The following is a 12,500-nucleotide window of genomic DNA, read 5'->3' as shown; positions in this document are numbered from 1 at the left end:
TCCTCCCCCCTCTCCTCTCTCTCTCTCTCTCTCTCTCTCTCTCACCGTTCTCACCCGTCTCTCTCTCCCTCTCTCTCTTTCACTGGACAGAAATTCAGGGCATAATTTCTCCTGCAAAGAGACATAATTAGTTTCTGGCAAAACGAAGACTGTGGGATATGTGAACCGGAGGGTGGGTGAAGGAAGAGTAGGAGGAGGAGGGGGATAAGAACGAGGAGGATAAGGACGAGGATGAGGATGAAGAGGCGGGGGAGGAGGAAGAGGCGGGGGAGGAGGAAGAGGAGGAGGAGGAAGAGGAGGAAGAGGAGGAGAGAGTGGGGGTAGACAGGTTCCTCTCTCCCCCTCCCCCATATTAATGTTCCCCCCTAATTCTTCCTTTTAAGAAAGGTACCATCATTCCCCAAAAAAAATCATATAGGAGTACTAATGGGCTCGACCTTCCTTTCCCCCTCCTTAAAAATTTGAATAAAAAATAATAACAACAATAATAATAATATTAATAATAATATTAATAATAATAATAATAATAATAATATTAACAATAAATAAAAGACACTGAAATAACAAATCAGACGCAATTCTGGGCTCTTGCCGTGTTTTCTTTGGGGCAACCTGTGCCCGACGAGTGTCGTCGTGTTCTGTATTAACAACAACAACAACATAAAATAATAATAATGATAATAATGATAATAATAATAATAATAATAATAATAATAATAAAATAATAATAATAATTAAATAATAATAATAATAATAATAATAAAATAAATAAAAGACACTGAAATAACAAATCGGACTCAATTTTGGGTTCTGGCCTTGTTCTTTGGGACAACCCGACAAGTATCGTCATGAACTGTATATACATGTATATATATTAAAAAAAAAAATCCCCCAAAACGTGTAAGAAGACACTTGGTCAAAGTTATGATGAGAGGGCGCGAAGAAGGCTCCTGGGGAGCTCCCCTGCGGAGGATCCATTCAAGCCCCGCGCGCCGCATCCAACAAAGGAACCTATCATAGCCCCTCCTCCTTCTCCTCTTCTTTACTCTCTTCCCTCTACACCACATCTCCTCCTTCTCTCCTCCTTTCCTTCCTCGTCTTCCTCCTCTTCCTCTTCTTTCCTCTCTTCCTTCTACACCACATCTCCTCCTTCTCTCTTCCTTTCCTTCCTCGTCTTCCTCCTTCTCCTCTTCTTTCCTTTCTTCCTTCTACACCACATCTCCTCCTTCTCTCCTCCTTTCCTTCCTCGTCTTCCTCCTCCGTCTCTTCTCACTCTTCCTTCTATGTCCTCTCTTCGTCCTTCTATACCTGCTGCTCTTCCTCCTACAGACATAAACCTTCTCCACCATTTACTCATTCTTCCCTTCCTCTTCCCTTTCCACACCTTCTCCCCCTTCCCTATTTCTTCCACACTTCTTCTCCTTCCTACTCTTTCTCCCCTCTTCCTCTACACATTTTCCTTTCCCTTTCCTTTATAAGATAGGAAAGCCCTCTGGTATGCATATTATATTATATATATATATATTATATTTATATATATATATATATATATATATTTATATATATATATATATATATATATATATATATATATATATATGCACATATGTATGTACGTAGGTATGGAAGTATTTACGTGTGTATACATATAGGTGTTATATATATATATATATATATATATATATATATATATATATATATATATATATATATATATCATATAATAAATATATACACGTATGTACGCATATATGTATACATTTATGTAATGTAATTTTGTATGTTTGTGTGTACATATGTATATATGCATGTACGCATATATGTACGCATGTAAATCTTCATTAATTTAAGGATTAACCCTCATGATGAGTTCAATAAGATATATAAATTCATAAGTGAAATTAATCATATATTTTATGAAGAATCGGATCGCTTTTGCCGTGTTTATATTTTCATTTCTCTATTGCATACCTATTTACTTGGAGCGTCGCTACTTGCGGCAGAGGTCGAGGAGACGGTGGTTCGAACCCTGCCGCCGGCGAGTTGGACCAAGGGCATGTTTCACCAAATTCCCACGGTAAAAAGTCTTCTATTGGGGGCACCGTCTTAGCCTCCTGATAGGGGAATTTCCGCGACATTAATCCGGATATTCATTTATCCATTTGTTTATTAATTTTTGGACAACGAAAGACAAATATTTTTTTAATCTTCTTGTGGAAGCTTCTGGTCTCCGGTAACCAGCGTTTCTATCCTTGGGGACAATACCTCTCCGATTTTTTTTTCTTTTTTTTTTTTTAATACAATCTATCGTCTGTGGCAAATTTGGCTGGCATGCTACTTGCTTTTGCTTCTTCGTTTGTGTACAAACAACTTTATATAGAATATTCTAAGAATTCCGTAAGAGCATCTCAACAATGTATCTAACATTCGTATTCTAGATTTAACTTAGTTCGTCATTCAGCTCCGAGAGTAAAACATTTAAGAAATTTGAAAAACAAAATAGCAAAAGCAAGTAGCATGCTAGCGAGAAATGTCTAGTGTGCCACCTCTTTTAGGGACGCTGTTGCCGGTTATCTGGAGGCCGCGGGGTTTCTCCGAGAGAGACCAGGGGCAACGGACACAAAGTTACAAAATTTCTTCCCGAGGATATCTATAGTAGGACCCGGAGATCGTTGCCCATCGCTGTGGGGCTGCGGATATTCAGTCAATGGAACTGGAACCAATCATTATAATAAATAATTATTATTATTGTTTTTTCTTATATTTTTTATTAGTAGCAGTAGTATCATTACTATTGCCACATTATTATTATTATTATTTGTAGTAGTAGTAGTAGCACTATCATCATAATCGTCATCATTTTATTACTATCATTATCATTATCATCATCACCATCGTCATCCTTATCATTACTATCATTACCATCACTCTGTGTGTGCTTTTGTGTGTGTGTGTGTGTGTGTGTGTGTGTGTGTGTGTGTGTGTGTGTGTGTGTGTGTGTGTGTGTGTGTGTAGTGTGTGTGTGTGTGTGTGTGTGTGTGTGTGTGTGTGTGTGTGTGTGTGTGTGTGTGTGTGTGTGTGTGTGTGTGTGTGTGTGTGTGAGCGCGCGCGTCCCCCCCCTCCACCTTACAACCGTGAGGCCCATGTGTCCGCGCATATATCTCCTCCGGAGCTGCTTGTCTTGTACAAGTCCCGGCGGTCGTGTTATCTGTGTTCCGCGGACAACATCCCACCTTGCACGAATAAGGAATCTCTCTCTCTCTCTCTCCCTCCTTCGTCGTCACCCTTACGTCCGTCTCCTCTTCATTCTCTTTTTCCTTCTCTTTTTTTTTTTTCGAAATGTCTTTTTCTTCTTTTCCTCTTCTTTCGTGACTGAAGAGGTAACACACTATCAACTTGCTCGTTCTTCTCTTATCACTCTCTTCCTCTCTTCTCTCTTACTCTTTCCTCTTCTTCGTCCTTTTTCCTCAACATTTTACTCCTAAGCATCTTCTACCTCAACGTTCGAGGTTCTCCTCAACCTCCATCTTTCTCACGTCTTCAAGTGTCACTTCTACAGACTCTTCGGTGCGAAATTATCCCCACGGGCAGGATCGCTGTTTATACTTGACAAACTACACTCTTCCTCCTCCTCCTCCCCCTCCCCCTTCTCTTCCTCCTCCCCCTCCCCTTCTTCTTTTCCTCCTCCTCCTCCTTCTCTTCCTCCCCTCCCCTCCTCTCCCCTCCTCCTCCTCTCCTTCTCCTCCCCCTCCCCTCCCCTCCTTCTCTTCCTCCTCTTCCCCTCCTTCTCCTCCTGCCCCTCCTCACCATCAACGCCATCGCCTTGTCTGTTCCAACGGTGGGTCGCATGTCATTAGAACGAAACAACTTTGATAACAAATCCTTGTTGATTAATCTTTTAGTGTATCAAAACGAAGAAGAAAGTTGGACCGCTTCGAGTGCCAGGTGTGTGTGAGTAAAAAAAAAAAAAAAAAAAAAAAAAAAAAAAAAAAAAAAAAAAAAAAAAAAAAAAAAAAAAAAAAAAAAAAAAAAAGAGAGAGAGAGAGAGAGAGAGAGAGAGATAGAGAGAGAGGCTCCGAGGACCTTACGCCAGGATACGCTGAACTGCAACCAAAGCAATCGACTTTTCCTCTATGTGATCGATCTTCCCTTGGATGTGATACTCACCAAAGCTCTAATTTTAATTAATTTTTAATCCGTCTTTTATGGACAAAAATAAATAAATACATAAAATAATTATAATCAATTATTTCTTTCTTAACCCATCCTTTTTATGGACAAAAATTAAATAAATAAATAAAATAAATTTAATAAATTAATTTACTTTTCCTCAACCCGTCCTTTTCATTGACAAAAAATAAACAAATAAAATAAAATAAATAAAATAAAATAAATATAAGATCCTGCCGGCATACTTTATCATTGTAATTCATCGTCACAAACATTCCAATCGCTTTGCTGACAGCTCTCTCCTTGAGCGAGTTCTGTTTACTGAATGCATAAGAGGAGTCTTAAAATAAAGAATGAAGGAGACTGCAAGAGACCATAAGGCCTACACTAGGCAGTTCCATGCCCATTACCTGTCATCCCAGCCCAGTCTTGATAAACAAGAGGAAACGATACGTTCGGGAGTTAGTCCTTGGAGTCACGAGATAAAAATAAATAAATAAATAAGTACATACATATACTAAAGGCTTTTTCCCCCTTACACGGGAGGTAGCCAAAAGAAAAAGGCATAGAAACCACTCCCACCCATTCCATCCCCTACATACTCCACTTCCCTCTACCTTCTTCCGTCCCTCTTATTTTGGCACCTCCTGGATGACGGGTCATCCCTGCATCTTGTCCACTGCCCTGGGTCAGAAGCAGTGTCGCAAGACACAGCACATCCACAGCAAGGCCGCTTCATTATTTCTTAACTAGTTCTCAAAAAAAAAAAAAACATAAATAAATAATAAAAAATAACGAAATCCATCATAAATGGAGACTGCGTTACGAACGGGATTAAGTGCACAGCCTGTGGTGGTTTGGTCATATCACGAGAATGGATGAGAGTTAGATATCTTAAAAGGATCTACAAATCGGTGTTGCCAGGAATGGAACAATGGGGGAAGATCAAGAACAAGATATGGGTGAGTGGGGGAACAATGAAACTACAATGCAAATGTGGAAGTAAATTTTTTTTTTTTTTTTTTTAATTACCATTTTGGGGGAAGTATATTTTTTACTTTATTTTATTATTATTATCTTGGGGGAGTATATATTTTTTATTTTACTTGATTATTATTATTATTTTAGGGGGAGTATATATTTTTTTATTTTCTTATTATTATTTTAGGGGGAGTATTTTTTATTTTATTCATTTTTTTTTTTTTTTTGGGGGGGGGGAGTATGAGAAATGAGGAGTGCGTGAGGTGGGGGGAGGGAAAGGGAATATCTCACTTGCTTAAACTCCTCAAACTCTCCCCCAACTCCCAAGGCCACCCCACAGCCCCCCTCCCCCAAGCACCGACTTCCCTCCCGCCACAGCCCCCTCCACAGCCCCCCAGAGCCGACTTCAGTGGCGGTAACTTAATTAAGAATGCAAATGGTTTGCTTCAACTTGGCCATTTCGGGAGGCGCCGCCGGTCTCCCGCCGCCGCAACCGCAACCGCAGCCGCAACCGCTACTTTCCACCTGGACCGCGGTTTTATGACCAACGTCAATAACGCCCACCTGGCGGCCGGCGTTCTTGACCAATAACGCCACCTAGTGGAGGTCAGCCTCCCAACAATAACAATAACCAAACGGGCTTCTATCAATAATATACCTGCCGGCGTGTGTCTTCGATCAATAACAGACCCGACAATTAAGCGTCCTCAATCAATAACGTACATGACAAGGAGCGTCATTCATTAATAACACACCTAACGGGGGTCGCCCTTTATCAATAACACATCTGAGAGGGTTCTTCACTAATAAGCTATATAAGGGCGTCCTTCCTCAGCTATTAACTGAGCGGACAACCTCCACCAATAACCCACATGGAGACCGACAGGAGACCTTTTGGTCCATAACGATGTTGGATAATATATATATATATATATATATATATATATATATATATATATATATATATATATATATATATATATATATCGCTATTATTTGGTGAGGACCTAATAACGACGTTGGTCATCCTTAACGATGGGGTCGCTTGATCTTTTCCCTACAGTGTCGCACTTAACAGAATATATTCTACCTAATGACACGACTTCAATAAAGTTTATATATATATATATATATATATATATATACTGTATATATATATATATATACATGTATATATACAGTATATATATATATATATCGCTCCATCATTGCAAGACTGTCGTAACTCAAATTTCGTGATTTTTCAGGAGAAGCATTTTAAAGTATCTAAATCCTATAACTTTAATAATTTTACCCTAAGCAATAAAACTTACCATCTTGATTAGGTAAATAGGACTCCACTTAGACTTACGACTTTATTATCAAAAGACGCAGAATTATTCGGCGTACTTATAAACCATTGTAACTCTATACTTGAAATTTTTTAGTTACGACAGTCTTGCAATGATAGAGCGATATATATATATATATATATATATATATATATATATATATATATATGTATATATATATGCATATATATATATATGCATATATATATATTATATATATATATATTGCATATATATTATACAAATATATATGCATATATATTATGCATATATATATAAATATATATATATATATGTATATATATATATGCATATATATTATACATATATATTATACATATATATATATATATATAATATATATATATATATATATATATATATATATATATATATATATAAAATTAAACTATCCTACTAGGATTCAAACCATTGCCTGAGCAGCTTGATTATTATAGAGTTTAATTCCATATATCATAATGATGCAATATATATATATATATATATATATATATATATATATATATATATATACACGCACACACACACATGCGTACCTCTAAACTCTCAGATAATCATTTCACTATCGAAATGGTACAAACTCTGGAAGTAAATATTCACATTAAATATAATAACTTGTTTTATCAATTAATCTATTTTCTTAATGTGTCTTTTAATCTTTTAAATTCCATTATTTATTAATTCATTTTTTGCAACAACTGGGACCTTCATCACAAAATCGGGCCCTACACAGTCAATATTATTGCGCAATATTCCGTATTGTACAATATTACTGACTGTGCAGGGATGTTATAGAAGAATTACACAATATACTGAAGACATCAAATGTACAAGTCAAAAACGCGTGCCTCTTCAATACCATCCCTACACCGTCAATAATATTGCACAATATGGAATATTGCGCAATATTTTTGATCGTGTAGGGTCCTCTTAAGGACATGAAAATAAAATTACAAGACAAAATCATGTGCCTCTTCAATACCATCCCTACACCGCCAATAATATTGTACAATACGAAATATTGCGCAATGTTTTTGATCGTGTAGAGTCCTTAGGACGTGAAAACAAAATTACAAGACAAAAACATGTGCCTCTTCAATACCATCCCTACACCGTCAATAATATTGTACAATACGGAATATTGCGCAATATTATTGATCGTGTAGTTCACGCTTAAGGACATGAAAATCAAACTCTTCTCTCAACAATGAAAGGCCGTAGACCAACACCATACGGGGGTATCACACTGGGCTATTTTTCCTTCAACATTCTTCCTCCAACCTCCATTTGAACAACTAGAATGTGACTTTGCTTGAAGAAATCTAGACTTTTCTAAGAACATTTCGACAGTATGTCTAACATTCGTATAGGTTCACAATCTCTTGGTTCACTATTCAGCTTTGTTATATATATAACTGAAAGTTAATTTGATATTTGGAGATTTTAAAAATATATTATTGTAACCGAAGTCGTTTTTACTCAAACGAACTCTAAACTGTCGGCGTTAATAAAACCCAATGTGATGACCCCTTTACCTGAACAAAACTCTCAGTTCCTACGAAACATCGAAACACAATCCAAAGACCCGAGATAGCTCGGGCGTCTACCTGGGACCGTAGCAACAACGCCTTCTAAAGACACCCTTGACTTATGTGATTTATTCCTGCTGCCGTCAGGTGATTTTATTACCGGGGGGAGGGGGGCCTCTACGTGGGACCTGCGGCTTAATTTGATGCATTACATTATGTTCGCGTGTATCGTTTCCTCAGGGGGGAATTTCATTCGGAATTTAATTACATACTTGTCCAAAGATACTAGACTCGGTAAGCAGCCTACGTATGTTAATGTATGCGCGCACATATACATACATACATACACACACACACACGCGCGCACATATACTCTGATGTTAATGTATGCGCAAACACATACACACACGCACATATACTCTGATGATAATGTATGTGCGCACACATACATACATACATACACACACGCACACATATTCTGATGTTAATGTATGCGCGCGCACACACATACACACATACACACGTACACACACACACACACGCACATATAATCTAATGTTAATGCACACACACATACACATATACAAACATACACGCACATAAACTATGATGTTAATGTATGCGCGCACACATACACACACACATACACACATACACACACACACACGCACGCACATACACTCTGATGTTAATGTATGCGCGCACACATACATACATACATACATACACACACACACATACACACACACACGTATACTCTGATATACAGTATACATATACATAACCAGTGGGTTATATTACAGGCAGGCTTAACGTACATAGGCAGTGAGCATAATGATGATGATGATGATGATGATGATGATGATGATGATAGTGGTGATGATGGTGATGATGGTGGTGGTGATGAAGACGATGATGATGATGATGACGACAACGATGATGATGATGATGATGATGATGACGTCGACGACGATAATGACGTCGGCATAGATGCAAAACAAAAACAAACAAATAGACAATCATGCAGAGACGCAAATAATAAGAGAGAGAGAAATGAGGAACTTTCGGGAAGAAGAGGAGGAGGAGGAGGAGGAGGAGGAGGAGGAGGAGGAGGAGGAGGAGGAGGAGGAGGAGGCACTCGGGGGAGGGGAGGGTGCCCAAGCGTCCTCGCACCCTCTGCAATATTGTACTTGGCAGCACACAAAGTTTGTCGCACTTCCTTGGGGGGAAGAGGTGATCACACAGGAGGAGGAGGAGGATGAGGAGGAAAAAGAGGAGGAAGAAGAGGAGGAGAAGGTGGAGGACAAGGAAGAGGTGGAGGGAGAAGAGAAGGGGGAAGGTAGAGAATAAGAAGGTGGAGGGGGAAGAAGAGGGGGAGGAGGAAGAGGTGAAGGGAGAAGAGGAGGAGGGGGAAGGTGGAGAATGAGGTGGAGAAAATGGTGGAGGAAAAGGTGGAGGAGGAGGAAGACGAAAAAGAGGAGGAGAAGGAGGAGGGGGATGGGTAGGAGAAGGAGGATAGGTATGGAAGAGGAAGGATGGGGTGGGAAGAGGGACTGGAGAGAAGGGGAGTAAAAGGGTAAAGAAGAAGGGGGAAGGAGAGGGAGGAGGAGGAAGTGGGGAAGGAGGGGGAGAAGACGAGAGGGTAGAGGGGGGAATAGGAAGAGGGGGACTGGGGAGGAGTGGGAGGAGGAGGAAGAAAGAGGGGAGAAGGAGAGGGAGGAGGAGGAAGAGGGGGAAGGAGGAGAGGGAGGAGGAGGAAGAGGGGGAAGGAGGAGGAGGAGGAGGGGAAGATCAGAGGGAAGAGGTGGAATAGGAAGATGGGGACTGGGGAGGAATGGGAGGAGGAGGAGGAAGGATGAAAAGGAGGAAGAGGAAGAGGAAGAGAAAGGGAAGGACGAGGAGAGGAAAAAGTGGAGGGAGAAGGGAGAGCAACCCTTGGGAACACTACTGCACCGAATAATGCTGCGTAACTCTGGTCCGTGTAGGTGCCATTAAAAGCCCCTAATATACTGAATGCAGGGAGCTTATGTTGTAAATACCCTATGTGTGGATGGGTGGGGGGAAATAGAGACAAAGAGGAGAACAAAATGGATGGATGTAAATGGATGGCAGGTTTGAGATAAAAATAAATAAATAAATAAATAAATAAATAGATAACTAAATAAATAGATGAATATATAAATAGGTGAATAGATAAATAAAATTAATAAATATATAACTAAATTAATTCATAAGTAAATAAATATATAAATGAATGAATGGATAAATGCATAAGTAAATAGATAAAAGAATAGATAAAAAATAATAAAGATAAAAAATAAATAAATAAATAAATAAAAAATAAATAAAAAGTCTCGATACATGAGATTAAGTTCCTCTTCGACAAACTTCGGTTCTCGGGGTCTCGAGTGTCGTCCCCGAACTTCGCTTGCGAAGCTTCTCCTTATATGGTCAAAACGCTAAAGAGGGTGAGGAGCGTGCACCCCGGACTTTATTAGTCTCCGGGCTTAGACTGCCGGAAATGACTCAAGTTTTTGACACATCCTGGGAGACCCCCCCTCCCCCCCCACAAAAAAAAATATATGGCGATCGGTACGACGTACATACCTTACGTTCATAGACAAGGAGCTGCACAGAGAAAATATTGCAAAGTGCCACAGCTGAGCGCCTCCTTAGGTGAACTTAACTCTCTGAGAATTAAACTCATTTGGCCTTTAAAGAAATCAATACGTAAATTCTGACACTGTTCTCATAAAAGCATTACACACACACACATATGTATGTATATATATATATATATATATATATATATATATATATATATATATATAAAACAATGAATCGCTAGTAATAGCGACGTAATAAAAACAAATCAGGTTCAGTCGTCGCGAGATCTGAACTCGGGTCCTTCGGGGCGTGAATCCCAAGCTTTACCATTCCACCACTCAGATCATTAAAAGACTCGAAACCTGGTATGATGTTATACCCAGGGTTAGGCCGACTGAAATCTAGTCCTGAAGTCCGTTTTCTACGAGACCCAACGACACCAGAAAACAGATCGAATTGCTAGTATCAACGACGTAATTCAAACAATCAGGCCCGGCCGTCGCGAGCTTTGAGCTCGGGTCCCTCGCAGAATGTGAAGGGTTAACGAAGATGTTTTGGGAATAATTCATTATCTTGAAGTTGCGACAGACATGGTCTTTCTCAGGAAGAGACCTGGATGTATTACCATTAGATCAGCTTTATATTCGTAGTGGGAAGTCATGTTACTGCATCTTGCTGCATTTGGTTGTGGAAGAGATGTCCTCTGTTCCCCTTTGGCTAACGATTCAAGTATTAAGACACTTGTTACCTTTGATGAGTAAAAGCAGCAACGACTGCAACAGCACTGTAGGAGAGAGGCCAAACGCAGAGTATGGGATCCAATGTATTTAACGTTTCGCCCAGCAGGGCTTCTTCAGAAATAACATAGTGGACAAACATCTGACTCCTTATATCTACGCAAATTGTGTTTACACCAGTTTCATGTTCGTTTCTCCCCGCAAGTTCGGGTTATATAAGGAGTCAGATGTTTGTCTACTATGATCCACATTGGATCCCATACTCTGCATTTGGTTTCTTTCTGCAAACCCTATCCTGTCGTTGGTGATGATATATGCAGCTTAAAAAAAAAATCTTCATCTTTGTTTCACGTCTTTCGCGTACAATCTACATGTGACTACAATCAGGCTAGTGCCCACATTTTTCTAGATAACGAACCAGAGAACTGATAGTTCGGTGGGCTGCCAAGTCATTCAAATGTCAATTTAGAAGTTTTTCAATAGATGAATCAGGTTGAGTAACGTGAACATGTATTTTTCTATTAGTACACATGTAAAAAGATATAAAGATTATTTGTGTAAACAAAATCGGTTTACGTAAAATTGTCATCCCAATAAAACCTAAATCTCTGATTGGGGCATAAATATATATATAAAAAAAAAAAAAAAAAAAAAAATACTATGCTGCTCTATCTCTCTCTCTCTCCCTCTCTCTCTCTCAACTGATATATATGTACACTCAAAAACCACATACTGCACATACTTTATGCTCTGCAAGAGCTCATAAACTTGAGTTTCCTTTGCAATATCACCTTTAATTCAATTCTGTCTGAATGTGGGTCTTCATTTTGCGTGATAGATTAGTCGATCAGATATAATTCCTGTACACTGATTCCCCTCGAGCTTTAGTCATTATTGTGGTATTACATTGAAGTAACAAGAAATCATTTGTTGGATATCACAACAAAGTTGTGTCAGTCAGGAACAATACATCATGACATGAAAACAATGCATAATTATAAACACTCATATGTCATATATATATACTGTACATGAATTCAGTATATATATATATATATATATATATATATATATATATATATATGCACAAATTTCACAAGTCACACGTGAATCATAAATATGCA

This window comes from Oratosquilla oratoria, chromosome 18 (assembly GCF_046742065.1).
Source record: "Oratosquilla oratoria isolate Oo_2021 chromosome 18, ASM4674206v1, whole genome shotgun sequence".
Lineage (NCBI taxonomy): Eukaryota > Metazoa > Arthropoda > Malacostraca > Stomatopoda > Squillidae > Oratosquilla > Oratosquilla oratoria.
Note: the sequence above shows the minus strand (reverse complement) of the source record.